We start from the raw sequence: 19,588 nt of genomic DNA, 5'->3' as shown, positions 1-19,588 counted from the left end.
TGAAAGTTGATCCTGATGGCTCTGTTGCAAGACTTAAGGCTAGACTTGTAGCTAAAGGCTATGCTCAGATTTGTGGGGTGGATTAGTTTGACACCTTCTCTCTGGTAGCCAAGCTCAGCTCTGTCCGTTTGTTTATTTCCTTGTCTGCTTCTCAACATTGGCCTTTACATCAGTTGGATATCAAGAATGCGTTCCTTCATGGTGATCTTCATGAAGAGGTATATATGGACCAACCACCTGGGTTTGTTGCTCGGGACGTATGGGGAAGTTTGTCATCTGAGAAAGTTTTTATATGTCTGAAGCATAGTCCTCGTGCCTGGTTTGGAAAATTCAACGATGTAGTTCAAGAATTTGGATTGAAAAAGAATAAGTGTGATCACTCAGCCTTCTATAGACAATCAACATTTGGTGTCATTTTTCTTAGATAGACTTACTTGTACACATATCTAATAGTCGTGCTTAATTCTACTAGAGGTTGCCACGTGGCAATTTGGTAACCGGAAAGTGTAATTGCAGTAAATTCATTGTAAGTGAGATTTATATATATAACATATCTTTATATATTAAAGTAAAGATATCCATCATATTTTATTACCTGAGAAGTATAAAAAATCATCTCAATTGTTGCATGTCACCTTAAACCTATGTTGATTGAACTCTTCAAAAATGTTGCCGCACTCATGTCGGATTCTCCAAAAATACACTATTTTTGGAGTATCCGACACTCGCCCTTCGATATTTTTGAAGAGTTCAACCAAAATAGCCACAAACAATAGCATGGTACATTTCTGCCAGACGGGCTAAAAGAGAATCTAGATATTAGTATGAGCCCGTTTGGATTGACTTAAAAAAAGTAACTTTTATGTATGAAGTGCTTTTAGAACTTTGAAGTGCTGAAAGTTATTTTTATAAATAAGCAGTTGAGTGTTTGGATAAAAGTGCTTATGATGTGAATTTTAGGGTTAAAAGAATAAAAAAAGGTAGTTTGAGAATTTAGTTAAAATATAAGGGATATAAAAGTAATTTCCATGGTCAAAGAAAATGACTTTAAGCACTTTGGAAAAAAAAGTTAGGAATCCTAACTTTTCATTTTTGACTGACTTTAAGAACTTTATGGCTTAAAGTCAGCATTAGGCAAACACGTCCAAAAGCTAAAAAGGGGCTTTAAGTTGGTTTTGACCAACTTAAAGCCAATCCAAACGGGCTCTATGTTGTATAACTACAAGCTTTTTCCTCGACAAAAGTAACAATGGAGATTGAGCCCAGAAGGAAAATGAGGCCAACAGGGGTAAGAGGGACGTCTAGGAGGGCAGTGTCCCCTCTGTTTGGCCTATGACTTCTCAAATAACAAAACTAACAACCCTCTTATTCTTCCTTTGCTCGAAGAAAACCAAGGAAATATCTGGCGCCTTCGCCGTCAGGCGTTACTAGATCCTTTACTCCAAAATTTCTACAATTTCCTGAAATCTATGGAAGAGTGAACATTTTCTGAAAGAGGCTGTGACGATTCTTGTTTATCGGCATTTACAGATATGGTCTGTTTTGAGGCCACTTTAAATTCCGTCCTCATTTCCATTTGGGCATAGAGACATCCCAACCTGTATCTTGGCTTGGCAAACACCAGCAAGGGCTGTGATTTGAGGCTTCTCTTTCACATGCAATTGGTTCTTTTGCAGCCATGGCATGGTCACCTTCACTTTACCCCAATAGAAAATTGAGATCTGAGCCTCATTTTCCAAATTTTCTTTCATGGAATCGAACACGAGACCTTCTTTGATGGAGAGAGATCAATAACACCCTCTTTATGCGACTGTTAATTAGTCTTCAATGGAAAGTTACTCTGGAATTGGTATTCTTCTGTTTTATGTGTTAGACTGACGTGATAACCAACTACACCATCACAACCGTTTCAACTCAGAATGAGGCGTTGGGGAAGTGATTCTCAATGTGGATGACCATCTTCAACATGCCAATGATTTCCTTTATGCTCTAAACCAGACAACCCTTTTTGATGTATGTTTCTGTATGTGTAGATGTGGATTTGTACTTATAATTCAGGCATCTTGGCTTTGTCCTCACTGACTGTGTTCTAAAGCAATGAACTAGAAAAGGGAAACAATTGGGCTTTGATGATAATGTCTGCTGAGCTAAATAAAATCGTGCATTAGATTCTTGTTGTCTGTATCTTGGCATGGCAACTTGAATATCTGTGGGTTGCAGCCATGGCAGGTGCCAGAAAATTCAATGCCCCAGATACACATCTGAGCATCCAGTTGAAAGCAAAGCATTAACAGTGCCAGTAGTATTAATACTTGGACCTCAATCTGGTTAGTAAGGCTTAATCCAAAGTATCCTAATTTCTTGAAAACTATGCAACCATTTTCTCAAAGTGGCAGTATGATATTTTCTTATCTGGCTTCGGGATAAAGACAATCAGACCCGTATCTTGGCTTGGCGAACCCCAGATGCTATGTGATTTAAGGCTTCTCTATCATAGGCAACCGTTACTTTTGCAGCCATGGCGTGGTCTCGTTCTCTTTTCCCCTTTAATAGCCCAGATCTGAGCCTCAATTGCAAGTAGTTGTTGACATTGTTTGGTGAAAACCCATTTTCACTTATTTTGAAAGCCAGCTCATAAATGAGGCATCAATGAGAAATGGGAATTGTTTATTTGTTTATTTATTTATTCATTTGGTCAGTTCTGCTACTGATGGTTCTCTTGTCTTGCTGCTGCATGGCTGTGTGAACATCAACAGCGAGAATCATACTAGAAAAAAAATGAAACATTGAGGCAGTGATGATATGGTTCTTGGTAGCCCAGGTGCCAGGTTTAGGGCAGCAAGAGATGGTTCTGTTAGCGAATCAAGTCCAAATTCAACTCAAACTCGGTGTGACATTTACAAAAAACTAGCCATTTTTGGATCCCAGATTCTTGTCCCTTAATTCATTATAATTGTTCTCTAATGGCTAAATCCTTTGCATTTTTCTTTTCCCCTTTTTTCCATGGAAGGTATGGTGAATTGGTCAGAACCAAAATATGATCTACTTGTTACAACAGTTATGGAGGATTTCATTGTATTTGGTGCTGTTTGTATAAATCATGGTGAAGTGCAGCTACTAAAGAAAATTTTGATGCCTCATCTCCCCAAGTTCCTTTGCTTATGCTGTCTGCTTATAAAGATGACGATTACCAAGAATTTTACTCTGTTTCCAAGGAGAAAATTTCAAGCAGAGTCTTTCTCGCAGAAGCTAAAGGGCGAGTGTCTTTCAACAAAGGGATGGTTTGCACTGTGCAATACACAGCTATAGGGAGATGACGTGGTTGCATCCTTTCTCACACACCCAAATTCAGCTTCCTGAACATACTTCCTCCAAACACACCCCTATATTCTTCTTGCTCTTCCTCTGTCTCTTTGTGCTGTTGCTTCTACTGATGTTGTAAAGGGGCTATGATGATAGCTTGCTTTCCTTTATGGGCTATGTTCAACTATAGCATTGAGAAAAACCTGTATCTTGGCAGGGAGACCCAGTTACAGCTTTGAATAGCAAACTGGTGTCTGCATCCATGGCGGCATCACTTTTCTCTTTTGCTTTGTTCAAATATAGCAAATCTGAGCCCTCAAATGAGATTTCAGCCTTGAAGAATGAGGCATCAGAGAAATTGGGATTTACTATAAAAGGGTGGTTGCCCATCTATGTTTTGCCAGTGATTTCGCCATTGATGACCAAAAAAATTAACAGCCCTATGAAATAAACAAAAAGGGAAAAAAATGAAGAAATGTCATCCAAACACACCTCTATACTCTTCTTGTTCTTCCTCTGTCTCTTTGTGTTGCTGTTGCTGCTGATGCTGATGTTGTAAAGGGGCTATGATGATTGCTTACTTTCCTTTCTGGGCTATGTTCAATTATAGCATTGAGAAAAACCTGTATCTTGGCAGGGGGACCTGGTTACGGCTTTGAATAGCAAACTGGTGTCTGCATCCATGGCGGCGGCATTCTTCTCTTTTTCTTTGTTAAGAAACACAACAAATCTGACCCCTCAATAACCCATTTCATGATCTTCATAGTGAGTCTATTCTCGAGTTGGAAAACCTATTACGGTTTTGTGTTGAAAATGACAAATCTGTTATGTTTGAGGGTATGTCCAAAATAGTCCCTTAAATATGCACTTAATAATTTTGGTCCTGGAAGTTTTCCAAAAGCTATCTCTTTTAGACTTCGTAAAATAATTTGATGGAAATAGTGGGGAAAAAAGGAAATTAGCTGGAACTCACATCAACAACATACCCAGTGTAATCCCACAATTGGGGTCTGGGGAGTGTGGCGTGTATGCAACCTTACCCCTACCTTGTGAAGATAGTGAGTTCCCGCTAATTTTGGGGGATATCTGGGGTGTTTGACCTTCTCAGATATGCCGATGATTTAGCTGTCAAGCCAAAGAATTTGCCCTAAATGGGAAAAGGTTAGCCCTGAAATGAGGCAAAACAGAGAGTTTGGGATTTTTTTTAAAGGGTGGTTGCCCCTCTCTATTGCGCCGCTGATTTTCCTCCATTATCAAACCAACAGCCATTGTTTATGAAAAAACAAAAACTGGAGAAACCATAATGGATTTAACATATATACACTGAGATCCTTGTCTTTCTTCTGTGTGTGTATTTTACGGGTTGATGAAATGTAACATAAAGAGGCAGTGATGATGATGTTTCTATTTCTGGGCTAACCAGTTTGGGCATTGAGATTATCCGATCCGTATCTTGGTTTGGCGACCCCGTATGGCTTGTGATTGCTGCTTCTGACTCTCGCATGCAAACCGGTGTTTGCAGCTCTGGCGTGGTTGGCTTTTGTTTTGCCTTATCATAACATACATCTGAGCCCCATTTGCTTGAAAGGAAAGAGAGAGAATCTTTCCGTGATTCAATTTTGGGATATGTTGAACCTGCTATTTTCTGCTACAAGCTATAAGTCATCTTGCAGTCCTTATGTATCATCATATTTGTTCAGTATCAGCTGAGTATAGCCTAGAAAGAAAGAAGAATGAGGCATCAGAGAGATTGGGATTTTCTGTAAAGGGTGGTTGCCCCACTCTGTTCTGCCCATGATTTCTCCATTGATAACCAAAAAGACCAACAGCCCTTCGAAATATTCAAGAAAATAAAAAGAAAAAAGAAAAGCAATCATCCAAACACACCCTTTGTGTTGCTGCTGCTGAGCTTGTGAAGGGGCCGTGAGGTTTGCTTTCCTTTTTGGGCGATGTTCAATCATGGCATTGAAAAAAAATCCGACCCTGTACGGCTTTGAATAGCAAAAACTGGTGTCTGCAGCCATGCCAGTGTCGCTCTTTTCTTTAGCTTTGTTCAATACAGCAAATCTGAGCCCCCAATAACCCATTTCATGGTTTACCATGGTGAGTCCATTCTTGGGTGGAGAAACCCATAATTGAAATTTTAGCTCTGAATAATTAGGCACTGGAAAATGGGAAATTGGAAGGTGAAAAAACCAAAGAATTTCCCCCAAAATGGAACAGGGTTAGCTCAAAAATGAGGCAAAGCAGAGAGTTTGGGATTTTCTTTTAAGGGTAGTCGCCCCTCTCTGTTCTGCCATTGATTTTCCTCCATTATCATACAACCAACAGCCCTTGTGCTTTATGAGAAAATGGAAAATGGAAAATGGATTCAACTTATATACACTGTCTTGATGCGCTTCTCCTTTGAATAGCAAACTGGTCTGCAGCCATGGCGTTGTCGCTCTTCTCTTGTTCAAATACAGCAAATCTGAGCCCTCAATAACCCATTACAACAACAACATATCTGGAAGTGGGGTCGGGGAAGAGTGTGTATGCAGCCTTACCCCTCAATAATCCATTAGGGTCGGAAAATCCATTACGGATCTGCGTTGAAATTTCAGCTCTGAAGAATGAGGCATCAGAGAAATTGGGATTTTCTGTAAAGGGTGGTTGGCCATCTCTGCTTTGCCAGTGATTTCTCAATTAATGGACTGAAAAAATCAACAGCCCTTTGAAATAAACAACAACAAAAAAAAAAATCATACCTAACATACCCCTATACTCCTCTTGCTCTGCATCTTTCTCCTCTCTTTGTGCTGCTAATGTTTTAAAGGGGCTGATCGATTGCTTCCTTTCTGGGCTATGTTCAATCATGGCAATTGAGAAAATATCCGACCCATATCTTGGCAGGGCGACCTGGTTACGGCTTTGAATATTAAACTTGTGTCTGCAGCCATGGCAACGTCGCTCTTCTCTTTTACTTTGTTCATATACAGCAAATCTGAGCCCTCAATTACCCATTCGGGTTGGGAAGCCCATTTGTGGTTTGCTTTGAAATTTCAGCTCTGAAGAATGAGGCGTCCGAGAAATTGGGATTTTCTGTGAAGAGTGGTTGCCCATCTCTGCTGTGCCAGTGACTTCTCCATTAATGGACCAAAAAACCCAACAGCCCTTTGAAATAAACTAAAAGAACTCAAATTGAAAAAAACTTCATCCAAACACACCCCTATATTCTTCTTGCTCTTCCTCTGTCTCTCTGTGCTGCTGCTGTTACTATTGCTGTAGATGGGCTGTGATGATTGCTTGCTTACTTTCTGGGCTATATTCAATCATGGTAAAGAATATCTGACCCGTAGCGACCCAGTACGGCTTTGAATAGAAAACTGGTGTCTGCAGTCATGGCGGCATCTCTCTTCTCTTTTGCTTTGTTCAAATTCAGCAAATCTGAGCTCTCAATAACCCATTCGGGTCAGAGAACCCATTACGGGTTTACGTTTAAATTTCAGCTCTGAAGAATGAGGCGTCGGAGAAATTGAGATTTTCTGTAAAGGATGGTTGCCCATCTCTGCTTTGCCAGTGATTTCACCATTGACGACCAAAAAAACCAATAATAGCATCGTACATTTCTGCCTGACGGGCTAAAAGAGAAGCTAGATATTAGTACATTGTATTACTACAAGCTTTTTTCTCCACAAAAGTAACAATGGAGATTGAGCCCAGAAGGAAAATGATGCCAACGGGGGTAAGAGGGACTTCTAGGAGGGCGATGTCCTCTCTGTTTGGCCTATGATTTCTCAATGAACAAAACTAACAGCCCTCTTATTCTTCCTTTGCTCGAAGAAAACCAAGAAAGCAAATATCTGGCGCCTTCGCCGTCAGGTGTTACTGGATTCTTTACTCCAAAATTTCCACAATTTCTTGAAATATATGGAAGAGTGAACATTTTCTAAAAGAGGCCGTGATGATACTTGTTTATCGGCATTTGCAAAAATGGTCTTTTTTGGGGCCACTTTAAATTTCGTCCTCATTTTCATTTGGGCATAGAGACATCCCAACCCGTATCTTGGCTTGGCTAACACCATCATGGGCTGTGATTTGAGGCTTCTCTTTCACATGCAATTGGTTCTTTTGCAGCCATGGCGTGGTTGCCTTCTCTTTACCCCAATAGAAAATTGAGATCTGAGCTCCTCATTTTCCAAATTTATTTACTGACAACCTGGGAATCGAACACGAGACCTTCTTTGACGGAAAGAAATCAATAACACCCTCTTTATGCGACCATTGATTAGTTTTCAATGGAAAGTTATTCTCTGGAATTGGTATTCTTCCGTTTTATGTGTTAGACTGACGTGATGACCAACTACACCACAACAACCGTTTCAACTCAGAATTAGGTTCTGGGGAAGTGATTCTCAATGTGGATGACCATCTTCAACATGCCAATGGTTTCGTTTACGCTCTAAACCAGACAACCCTTTTTTATGCATGTTTCTGTATGTGTTCATGTGGATTTGTGCTTATGGTGTCTTAGTTTTGTCCTCACTGGCTGTGTTCCAAAGCAATGAACTAGAAAAGGGAAACAATTGGGCTATGATGATAATGTCTGCTGAACTAATTAAAATTGTGCACTAGATTTTTGTTGCCTGTATCTTGGCATGGCAACTTGAATCTTTTGAGGTTGCAGCCATGGCAGGTGCCAGAAAACTCAATGCCTCAGATACACATCTGAGCCTCCAGTTGAAAGTAAAGCATTAACAGTGCTAGTAGTAGTAGTATTTGGACCTCAATCTGGTTAATGAGGCTTAATCCAAAGTATCCTAATTTCTTGAAAATTATGCAACCATTTTCTCAAATTGGCAGTATAATATTTGCTAATCTGGCTTCGGGATAAAGACAATCAGACCAATGTTGTCAAAGGCGCGCTTAAGCCCTGAAGCGAGGCTCAAAACTTGTTGAGCGCTTCGCCTCGCTTAATGTGCGCGTCAGTGTCGTCATCAAGGTTCTAAGACATACTTTTCCTTGCTGATGAGCCTCTTTTGAAGAGGTAACAGTACAATTGATATTTCACTTTTATCGTAAATTTTTCACTTCTTTGTTCATGTGTCACTCATGCTTATAATTTCTAGTCTTGGACTAAACCTATATATTTGTATTTTTTTCTCTCTTTGCGCCTTTTTTCGATAGAGTCATGCTTTATTTGTGTTTTGCACTTGAAGCCCCAATGGACCTTAGAGCTTTTTTGCACTTTTTGCTTTTGATAACACTGAATCAGATCTGTATCTTGGCTTGGCAAACCCCAGATGCTATGTGATTTATGGCTTCTCTATCACAGGCAACAGTTACTTTTGCAGCCATGGCGTGGTCTCTTTCTCTTTTCCCCATTAATAACCCAGATCCGAGCCTCAAATTGCAAGTAGTCATGGACATTGTTTTGGTGGAAACCCATTTTCACTTATTTTGAAAGCCAGCTCATAAATGAGGCATCAATGAGAAATGGGATTTATTTATTTATTTATTTGTTCATTCGGTCAGCTCTGCTACTGATGGTTCTCCTGTCTTGCTGCTTCATGGGTGTGTGAACACCAACCGCAAGAATCATACTAGAAAAAAGTGAAACATTGAGGCAGTGATGATATGGTTGTTGGTAGCCCAGTTGCCAGGTTTACGGCAGCAAGAGATGGTTCTGTCAGCGAAACTAAATTTAACTAATATACTCAGTGTGGCATATATAGATTACTTGCCATTTTCGTATCCCAGATTCTTGTCCCTCAATTCATTATAATTGTTCCCTCATGGCTAAATCCTTTGCTGTTTCTTTTTCCCTTTTCACCATGGAAGGTATGGTGGATTGGTCAGAACTAAAATACGATCCAACTTGTTACTATAGCAAAGTTTTTAACAGTTATGGAGGATTTCGTTGTATTTGGTGCCGTTTGTATAAATCATGGCGAAGTGCTGCTACTAAAGAAAATTTTGATGTCTCATCTCCCCAAGTTCTTTTTCTTATGCTGACTGCTGATAAAGATATTACTGAAAATTTTACTCTGTTCCCAAGGAGAAAACTTCAAGCGGTGTCTTTCTCCCAGAAGCTAAAGGGTGAGTCTCTTTCAACACAAGGATGGTTTGCACTGTGCAAAACACAGCTATTGAAGAGACGACATGGTTGCATCCTTTCTCAGGCACCCAAATTTAGCTTCCTCCACATACTTCCTCCAAACACCCCTATACTCTTCTTTCTCTTCCTCTGTGTCTTTATGCTGCTGCTGCTACTGATGTTGTAAAGGGGCTGTGATGGTAGTTTGCTTTCCTTTCTGGGCGATGTTCAATCCTGGCCTTGAGAATATATCCGAAGCGTATCTTGGCAGGGAGACCTGGTTACGGCTTTGAATAGCAAACTGGTATCTGCAGCCATAGCGCGACGCTTTTCTCTTTTGCTTTGTTCAAATATAGCAAATCTGAGCCCTCAAATGAAAATTTCATCTCTGAAGAATAAGGCATCAGAGAAATTGGGATTTTCTGTAAAGAGTGGTTGCCCGTCTCTGCTTTGCCAGTGAGTTCGCCATTGATGACCAAAAAATCTAACAGCCCTTTGAAATAAACAAAAAGGGAAAAAAGAAGGAAAAAATTTCATTCAAACACACCTCTATATTCTTCTTGTTCTTCCTCTGTCTCTTTGTGCCTTTGCTGCTGCTGATGTTGTAAAGGGGCTATGATGATTGCTTGCTTTCCTTTCTGGTCTACGTTCAATTATAGCATTGAGATAGACCCGACCTGTATCTTGGCAGGGCGACCTAGTTACGGCTTTGAATAGCAAACTGGTGTCTGCAGCCATGGCGGCGGGGCTCTTCTCTTTTTCTTTGTTAAGAAATACAGCAAATCTGAGCATCAATAACCCATTTCATGATCTTCCATGGTGAGTCCATTCTTGGGGGTGAAAACCTATTATGGGTTTGTGTTGAAATTTTGGCTCCGAAGAATGAGGGAGAAAATGACAAAAATGGTCTCTTATGTTTGAGGGTATGTCCAAAATAATTCCTTAAATATGCACTTAACAATTTTGGTCCTTTAAGTTTTCCAAACGTTAATACTTTTTGTCTTCGTAAAATAATTGGATGAAAATAGTGGGAAAAAAAGGAAATTAGCTGGAACTCACATCAACCACATACCCAATGTAATCCCACAACCGACTGGGGTCTGGGAGGGTGGTGTGTACGCAACCTTACCCCTACCTTGTGAAGGTAGAGAGGCTGGTGAGTTCCCGCTAATTTTGGGAATTTCTGGGGTGTTTGACCACCTCAGATATGCCGATGATTTAGCTATCAAGCCAAATAATTTCCCCAAAATAGGAAAAGGTTAGCCCAGGCCCCAGAAATGACGCAAAACAGAGAGTTCGGCATTTTCTTTAAAGGGTGGTTGCCCCTCTCTGTTCCGCCATTGACTTTCCTCCATTATCAAACAACCAACAGCCCTTGTTTATGAAAAAAGCAAAAACTGGAAAACCAAAATAGATTTAACATATGTACACTGAGATCCTTGTCTTTCTTCTTTGTGTGTGTTTTACGGTGTTGATGAAATGTACATAAAGAGGCAGTGATGATGATGTTCCTATTCTGGACTAACCAATTTGGGCATTGAGATTATCCGACCCGTATCTTGGTGTGGCGACCCGGTATGGCATGTGATTGATGCTTCTGTCTCTCACATGCAACCCATGTTTGCAGCCATGGCATGGTTGGCTTCTTTTTGTCCTTATCATGACATACATCTGAGCCCCATTTGCTTGAAAAGAAAGAGAAAAAGAATCTTTCCGTGATTCAACTTTGGGATATGTTTAACATGCGATTTTCTGCTACAAGCTATAAATCATCTTGCAGTCCCAATGTATCTTCATATTTGTTCAGGTATCAGCCGAGCATAGCCTAGAAAGAAAGAAGAATGAGGCATCAGAGATTGGGTTTTCTGTAAAGGGTGGTTGCCCCTCTCTGCTCTGCCCATGATTTCTCCATTGATAACCTAAAAGACCAACAGCCCTTTGAAATAAACAAGAAAGAAAAAATTTCATCCAAACACACCCTTTGTGTTGCTGCTGCTGAACTTGTTGAGGGGCTGTGAAGATTGTTTTCTTTTTGGGCGATGTTCAATCATGGCATTGAATAAAATCCGACCCATATCTTGGAAGGGCGACCCTGTACAGCTTTGATAGCAAACTGGTGTCTGCAGCCATGGCAGCGTTGCTCTTCTTTTTAGCTTTGTTCAAATACAGCAAATCTGAACCCTCAATAACTCATTTCATGGTTTACCGTGGTGAGTCCATTCTCCAGGTGGAGAAACCCATAATTGAAATTTTAGCTCTGAAGCATCGGAAAAATGGGAAATTCGAAGGTGAAAAAACCAAAGAATTTCCCCCAAAAAGGAAAAAGGTTGGCTCAAAAATGAGGCAAAACAGAGAGTTTGGGATTTTCTTTAAAGGGTGGTTGCCCTTGCCCCTCTGTTCTGCCATTGATTTTCCTCCATTATTAAACGACCAACAACCCTTGTTCTTTATGAGAAAATGGAAAATGCAAAATGGATTTAACTTATATACACCATCTTGGAAATAGCCTCTCTATCTCTATGAGATAGTGGTAAGGTCTGCGTACACCCTACCCTCTCCAGACCCCACTTGTGGGATCCCACTGGGTATGTTGTTGTTGTTGTTATATACACCGTCTTGTCTTGTGTGTATGTGTCGATGAAAGGTACATAAAGAGGCAGTGATGAACTGATGATGATGTTTCTATATCTGGCTAACCAATTCGGGCATTGAGAATATCCAATCTGTATCTTGGTGTGGCAACCCGGTATGACCTGTGACTGGGACTTCTGTCTCTCACATGCAACCGGTGTTTGCAGCCATGACTGACTGGCTGGCTTCTCTTTTGCCTTATCATTCTACACATCTGAGCCCCGTTTGCTTCAAAGAAAAACAAATAGATTCTTTTGCATGATCCAATGTTGGAATATGTTGAACCTGCGACTTTCTGCTGCAAGTTATACATCATCTTGCAAGTCCTAATGTATCATCATGTTTGTTCAGTATCAGCTGAGTCCTAATGTCCCATTTTGTGCTGTTTCAGCTACTCAAAGAACGCGATATCTGAGAGAAATGGTGATTTTTCCTTTTGGCAAGAAATCAACAGCACCCTTTTTATTGCCAACCATTGATTAGTCCTCACCACACCATTTCAGCTTAAAGAATAACACTGTGGGAGATGATTCTGTGTGTGGATGACTATCTCAGACATTCTGGTGTTTTCTTTCTGCGTTGAACTTCTCCATGTGGATGACCATCTCCGACATTCTGGTGACCTCTTTTTGCTTTAAACTAGACGACTGTTTGTGCATATGCATATTTCTTGTGTCTATGAGGCATTGTGCATATGTTTCGGTTGTCTTAGTTTTGTCCTCACTGGCTTTGTTTCAATGCAATTTAAACAGAGTTCATAAAGTCAGGAAGAGGAAACAATGAGGCAATGATGATGGTGCTTGCTGAGCTCATTGAGTCGGGCATTAGAGTTCTGTAGCCGGTGTCTTGGCTGGGCAATATGAATTTCTGGAATCTGCAGCAATGGCAGGCGCAAAAAACTCAAAGCCCCACAACATAATCTGAGCCTCCTGCATCGTTTCTCCATTGCCAAAGCCAACAGCCCTCCTCTAGTCCTTTTCCTTTCTTTCACTTTAGAAAACAAAGAAAACAGAGCATTAACAGCAGCAGCAGCAGTAGTTGTTGGACCTCATTCTGATTTATGAGCTCAGGTCCAAAGCACCTCAAATTCCTCGAATCTGTGCTACCATATAATAGATGAGTCAGTGATGGTATTTGCTTATCTTGGCTTAAAAAAAAAGGTTGTTCGGGTTTAGAGATGAGTAGATCTGTATCTTGGCTTGGCAAAAACCCATGATGGTATGTGATTTTAGACTCCTCTATCACATGCAACTGGTTCTTTTGCAGCCATGGCATAGTCTGTTTCTCTCTTTGATCCATTAGTAGCCAGCTCCGAGTGTCAAAATTGCAAGTAGTCCTTCTGGACATTGTTTGATGGAAAATCGTTTCTTTAACAGCCAGCTCATAAATGAGACATCATCAATGAGAAATGTGAATAGTTTATTTTTTCATTCGGTTTTGCTGGTAAGGCCAAGATGTGAAATCTTGCTGGAAGAAAGTAACAGTGGCTAGCTCTTTCTTGTAACTCTAGCTTCAGAAGATGCACATTATTGTTGATTTGTTGCTGCTATGGGTTCTCGCCTTGCTGCTGTGTTGCTGCATTATCACATAAACAGTGTGAATCATGCTCAAAATAAAGAAAAATGTGAAAAATTGAGGCAGTGATGATATGGTATTTGACAAATAGCAATATTGGGTTGCATTGTTGAGATGATATAAGACTCGTTAACTTGGCAGGGCAACCTGTTCTAGGCTGCAGCCATGGAATTTCTGAGAAACTTGATTACCTGGTCATAGAGAAATCTGAGCCTCATATTAAGTACTAGTAGTAATTCATAGTTCCCTTCTTCATTATTTTTTCCCTTTCTTGAGCCGAGGGTCTTTCCCAACAACCTCTCTACCTCCACAAGGCAGGGGTATGGTCTGCACACCCTCTACCCTCTTTAGATCTTACTTGTACGATTTCAGGTAGATTGTTGTTCAAGATTGCAAAAGGAGTTGGCTATATTTTCCTTTACATATCTTCTGTCTGGTTATAAATATTTCTTGTATATTTTTTGTTTTTGTTCTGAATAAAAGTGATTTTGCACAACACTTCTGCCAATGGATGCCCTTTTTTGCTGTCTCATGCCGCTATCTGTCTTGAGTTAGACAAGCACAGGCCCATCTTAGCTCACAAGCGACCTGCTTGGGGAGACCTTTTCGAACCCCATCAGTATGGCTAATGAACTCCTCGCATTAGTCTGTTATTTTCCTACTTTGGGCTCCGGTTGATAGTATTCGTGGACCTAAGAGCGGATAATAACAGTGGATATATAACTTTTTGTATGTTTTGCAATTTTATAGTGTTAGAGAATAGCTACTTTCTTGAGCTTCGACTTTTACAACAACTATGGATTCTTGTTTTTTGATAATATCCTATTTTATGCTTTACCTACCTTTTGTTAGAACGACTCTACCTGTTAGCTTCTTTTTTTTTGTTTGAAGTAATATAAGTTTATTCATTATATTGTTGATGCGTGACAACATAATTTCAATATTGTATTCATCAAAATAATACAGTAAAATATAAATCCCAATGTTATATTCAGCTAGCACATATCTCTAGTAATACTCAATGATCACACATTCACACCTATGAATGCTGACCTGTTTTCTGGTTGTGTAGTTATTTATAATCATTTGTCTTAAAAAAATCACAGATGTTTGAAGTTTAAGTACTTCCGCCTGACCTTCAGGCAAAATGTCTTAATTTAAGGCATTGGATAGCTAAAGTTGTTTCGAAGTTGGTGACTTATAATCATTGATCAGTTGATGTACGTTCTCATAACTACAATCTCTTGGAAGAAAAGTAGGTGTACAATTTAAATCAATTCAAAATTATGTGGCTTTCACATAGTGGACATAGAAATAAAACGAACAAAGTTGTGTGCCTTTTCTTTTGAAATGGTTAAATTTATCCTTTCACTGTGCGAAAAACGTTAGTCAAATGGTTTAAATATACTCTTCTTTCGTTAGTGAATGCATGGCTATAGAGGTTAAGACTCGAGTATAAAGATGTAACCTCTGTATGTGCCAAATATTAGACGAATCATGAACATGGGGATTTTAATTAAAAGAGACTTTTAAGTTATCTATTTGAGGATATAGGACAAAAGTTTTAAAAATTGGGTAAAAGGAACTCTAGTATAATTAGGTATTAATGGGTTATGCTAATTTAAAAAAGAATATTTTTATATACCCTAAAATTTTGCTATTTACAAACAGGCCCAACATATAAGAGGGTTGTTTAGCCAAAAGGCAACAAACAATTTTCAGAAAATCTGCTCATTTTTTCAGTGGGAGCAGCAGCAGCAGCTTCCCACATTCATCTTTGTCCTCTTCCATATCTTTTTTTTTCAATCTCAACATATTTCAGCCTTCCAAACGCCGATGTTTAAACATTTGTCTAAACAACTAACAAATATTTTCATATCTCGATCTCCAAAACAATTAACAAATATTTTCATATTTCTCTGAACAACTAGCTGATATTTAAAATATTCTCATTGTTTTAACTAAAGAATCATAAAAAAACACCTAAACAACTTAGGGTAATTTAAAATATCTTCTGGTTGTTTGAACTAAACAATTTTTGTTGTTTGAACTAAACAACTTAGGGTTGTTTAAATATCTTCTGGTTGTTTGAACTAAACAACTTTTGATTGTTTAAACAACTTCTGTTATTTGAACTAAACAACTTAGGGTTGATTGCTTGAACAACTCTTGTTTATTCTTCTCTTCTCTTCTTTTTTCATCAATTTTTTTTTATAATTTTTATAATCAAATCGGAGTAAAGAAAAAAATGAGGATGACAATATCCGAAGAAGAAGAAGATGAAAACACAAAAAATTTGAAAAGAAAGGGAAAAACGAAGAAGAAAAAAGGCAAAAAAGTTAAGGAAGAAGAAAATGAAAGGAAAAAGGAACAAGAGCTTTAAAAAAAATGGAGAAAAGAAAAGAGAGGAGGGAAAAGGAGAACATAGAATTTAAAAAAATTAAAAGAATGAAGAAAAATAAAAGAAGAGACCGAACAGATCATTTACAAAACATGAAGGAAATGAATAGATTTAGGGTTTTTATTATAAGTTTTAATATTTTAATTTTTTATCATAAATTTATAAATATTTTAAATCAATTCCAATTTTTAATAATTAAATATTTATAACAAAAAAAAAATACAAATCTATTATCCTTTATGACTCTCAAACGTCTCTTTTAGCTAATTTTTTCCATGAACATAGCTTGTCAAAAATATCTTTTCCTTCGATATATTTATCGTATCTTTGTGTTTTACTTGGGCCGATGATATATGTGAAATAATTTCTGAAGTGTGATTTTCCAGATATACAATTGATTTCAGAGAAATGAACAAAGCCAAAAAAAGAAGCTCAGAAGGAAGAAAATGAGGGTAACAGAGAGCTTAAGGTTTTTCCATTGAAAGGGTAGTTGCTTCTCTCTGTATTATCATCCTATGATTTCTCAAAGATAATCCCAACAACCCTTTCTTCAGGAACATTTGCATGTAATACCCTATTTTGGAACTGTTGTTTTATGCTTCCGCCGGAAAATTCAGTGTTGCCGTTGCCGGTGAGTATAATTGATGGCTTCAAAGAGGTGGTGATGATGATTTTTGTAATTGTTTTCATTCCCTTTCTGAGCTTTTTTAATCGGGAAATTTCAGATGGCGTCGCCGGGATCTCTTTTTTTGGCTTGAGCTTTATTAACAGATCTGAGCATCAAGATTATGTAAGCTGTTTCTGAATATGGATATATAGATGTTTTTTGTTATCAATTGCGAATCAACAAGTTCAATTTTGGCCTGATTGGAAATTCCCAGCTGCTGAACTTGCTCCGGTCGATCTCTTTTACCGGCGAAATCGAATTGTTTTGTTTCTTACAATGAAATTCCGGCCGAAATACTCTGCTTTTGAACTTGCTCCGGTCGATCTCTTTTACCGGCGAGATTGAGGTGTTAGTTTCTGTTCTCAAAAACTCTAATCCCTTCGTTTTCTTCCCAATGATGATTTGCAATGATGGAAACCGAATGGTGAGTTCGATTTGACCCTATCTGGATGGGCTTTTCGGGTAAGGCCCAATTGATTAGGGCATAGGGCACAGTATAAGAATCAGCATTAACAAGAAAATAGCACAAATCTCATTAGTTTAAGTATGAGGCGGCAGTGAAAGCAGAGAGCTTTAGGGAGTTTTAATGGGTGGTTTTGCCACTCTCTGTCATTCTCCGCCGCCGATGATCACTCAAAATGATTGCAAAAAACTACCCTTTTGGTGAAATTTCACTAGACCTTCCTCTGATTCCATTTGTTGTTACTCTCTCTGTCCAAATTTATCTTTAATGAGGCAATGAAGATTTGAAAGATTTTTGTCTTCTTTGGAAGATGAAACAGACATATTTCTATTGAGCTGGAAAAAAAATGGTATCTTGGCGTGGCAGCTCAGATGGGTCTGTGAGAAGTGGAGGAGAAAGTTTTTTTTTCTGTCTCATAAGGCTAACTGATGCTTGCAGCTATGGAGGTTTTTTCAAAAGCTTTTTGGTTTGTCTGAGAAAAGGCGAATCTGAGCCTAAGCTCATTAGTTTAAGTCTGAGGCGGCTGTGAAAGCAGAGAGGTTTAGGGAGTTTGAATGGGTGGTTTTGCCACTCTCTGTTATGCTCTGCCGCCGATGATCACTCAAATGATTTGCTAAAACCATCCTTTTGTTTGGTACTCCCTCTGTTTCTTTCGTTTGTTACTTCCTACCTCTCAAATTATGTTCAAGTAGGCAGTGAAGAATTGAATTTTTTTGTCTTCTTTGGAAGATGAAACAGACCTATATTTCCATGGAGCTGGAAAAGACTCTATCTTGGTGTTGCAGCTCCAGATGTGTCTGTGAGAAGTGGAAGAGAAAGGTCCATTTTTTATCTTTCTTTTCTGTCTCATAATGCTTGACAGATGCTTGCAGCCATGGTGGTTCTTTTTTAAAGCTTTTTGATTTTGTCTGAGAAAAGGCGAATCTGAGCCTACTCTAACAACGAAAACAACATACCCAGTATAAGCTGAGCCTACTCTATTGCCTTGATTGGCTTTTGTGATTCGGGGAATGAATTCCTGAGTTTTATAGCCTATGAGTTCTTTTGCTATCAAATTCTCAGAGAAACATAGGAGTGTGCCTAAAATGTCTTCTTTTGACCAGAATTCTAGCAATGTCAACTCCAAATGTCTATTTTTTAGTTTCTTTGTTTTGATAAATATGTTCCTTTTTGATACTTAAAAATATTTTCCCCTATTTTTCAATTATAATGAATAGGGAAGCTCTCTCTCTGAGATTAGTGTGCCTTGATGTTTTCTCTTTTTTTGAACTCTGTATAGAATCACAAGGCCTGTGCCCAATTGTGTTTCCGTTTGTCTATAAATCTAGGCATTTGAGTACTAACGTATATTCGTTACTTTGTTGCTGAGATGCTTAGTTTTCCTTATAGGTAAAGTCCATAATTTCGTCAACCTGACCTGTAGTTTGAACTGTAATTTGATTACTCATTTTTTAAAATGATGTAATACAACTGCATCAATTTATGCAGGAGCGCCGCAATTTGTGTTGTCAGAATACAAGCTAAACCCATAAATCTTTTGTGAGCAAGGCAGTTTATTTATAAATTATAAGGGAGTAAGCTCATTTTATAGTTTATGCAAATTTTGCAGTTGTTGCTTGTTTTGTGAGTACCACTAAATTTGGAGGTTTTTCCGTGCTAGTTGGTTTTTTTGGCACACTTTAAGATTGACCTAAACAAAAAGTCATACTTCTTGGTCTTATTCCGTGCATGAAGAAATTCATCCTAAATGATGAGTAATTTAAGTAAGCCATGGATTAACATCCAAATGAAGCTTTTTGTCATAGTTACTCTGATAGACGACCTCTATCAGCAATATATTATATTATCACGACCACTTATCTAAAGAAGTTGTTTCAGTAGTTGAATTTATGCTTCATTTAGTCAGGTTCTTGTTTCTGCTATGTATTATCTTAGGGGTTCTCTTTCATTGATGAATGATCCATACAAGAAGTATGTTGTGTATTATGTTAGGACTCTTCATCCTTCTTACTGTTGTCCTTCTAGTCAGTTTGTTTACTCTATGCACAAAAGATTTCATCCTAAATGATGAGTAATTCAAGTAAGCCATGGATTAACATCCAAATGAAGCTTTTTTGTCATAGTTACTCTGATAGATGACACCTATATTAGCACTATGTTATCACAATTACTTATCTAAAGAAGTTGTTTCACTAGTTGATTTTTATGCTTCATTTTGTCAGTTTCTTGTTTCTGCTATGTATTATCATAGGGGTTCTCTTTTGTTGATGAACAATCTATACAAGAAATCATACTTCCTTGTTTTATGATGTATTATCTTAGGAGTCTTCATACTTATTGTTCTCCTTCACTTGATTTCGTTCACTTCGTGCATTAAGCAATTCATCCTAAATGATGAGTAATTTAATTTAAGCCATGGATTAACATCCAAATGAAGCTTTTTGTCATAGTTACTCTGATAGATGACGCCTC

At 38.5% G+C, this 19,588-nt stretch overlaps 1 long non-coding RNA gene across 1 annotated transcript; it reads left to right on the top strand.

Annotated features, from left to right (window-relative positions):
• The first annotated feature begins 16,248 nt into the window (after window positions 1-16,248).
• LOC129891518 (uncharacterized) lies at window positions 16,249-19,252 on the top strand. The gene is made up of 2 exons (XR_008767207.1): window positions 16,249-17,750; window positions 17,846-19,252. It is a non-coding gene; the product is annotated as an uncharacterized LOC129891518 (long non-coding RNA).
• Window positions 19,253-19,588: the final 336 nt, after the last annotated feature.

Source organism: Solanum dulcamara, chromosome 6, assembly GCF_947179165.1.
Source record: "Solanum dulcamara chromosome 6, daSolDulc1.2, whole genome shotgun sequence".
NCBI lineage: Eukaryota > Viridiplantae > Streptophyta > Magnoliopsida > Solanales > Solanaceae > Solanum > Solanum dulcamara.
Note: the sequence above shows the minus strand (reverse complement) of the source record. Positions and strands in the feature narration are given on the sequence as shown.